This window comes from Arachis duranensis, chromosome 3 (assembly GCF_000817695.3).
Source record: "Arachis duranensis cultivar V14167 chromosome 3, aradu.V14167.gnm2.J7QH, whole genome shotgun sequence".
Lineage (NCBI taxonomy): Eukaryota > Viridiplantae > Streptophyta > Magnoliopsida > Fabales > Fabaceae > Arachis > Arachis duranensis.
The window spans coordinates 118,831,479-118,832,022 of record NC_029774.3 but is presented as its reverse complement, the minus strand read 5'-3'; positions in this window follow the sequence as shown (position 1 = coordinate 118,832,022).

Sequence of the window (544 nt, the reverse complement as noted above, 5' to 3'; positions counted from 1 at the left end):
GTATATGGTTGTATAATTATAAATACATATAGTTAATTGACTAGCTAATTTATAGTGTACTTTTTATATTATATATCAACTTTAATTAAATTTGTAAAAGATATATATGTAAGATTAAAATTTGCTGATGGATATGTTAAGAACAGAGTTTTATTGTATATTAATATTATTTTGATGAGGAAAAATATCTAATATTATTGGGATAAGTTAAAATATGAGTAAACACCCACTTTGGTTTCTAGTTTTATCTGGGTGAATGAAGTGATATCTAAAAAAATTAAGAATTTTATATTGGTTTTTGTTTCTGCAAATTTTAGGACAACACGATCCTTCCTGTTGCATCGAACATTAAAGGTTATCAGAAAATATACATGGATTATTAAGGAGTAGTGAGGTTGGATAAGAAGTTATTTGTCCAAAATTGTTAAAATGAAAACGGCAACATTGTAAATTGAATTTTGTTGTGAAAACTCTTCTTCTCCTAGGTGTGCCTGAGCAAACTGTGAAACCCTAAAAAATAAGTAACGGTCGAGTTGGGATATAA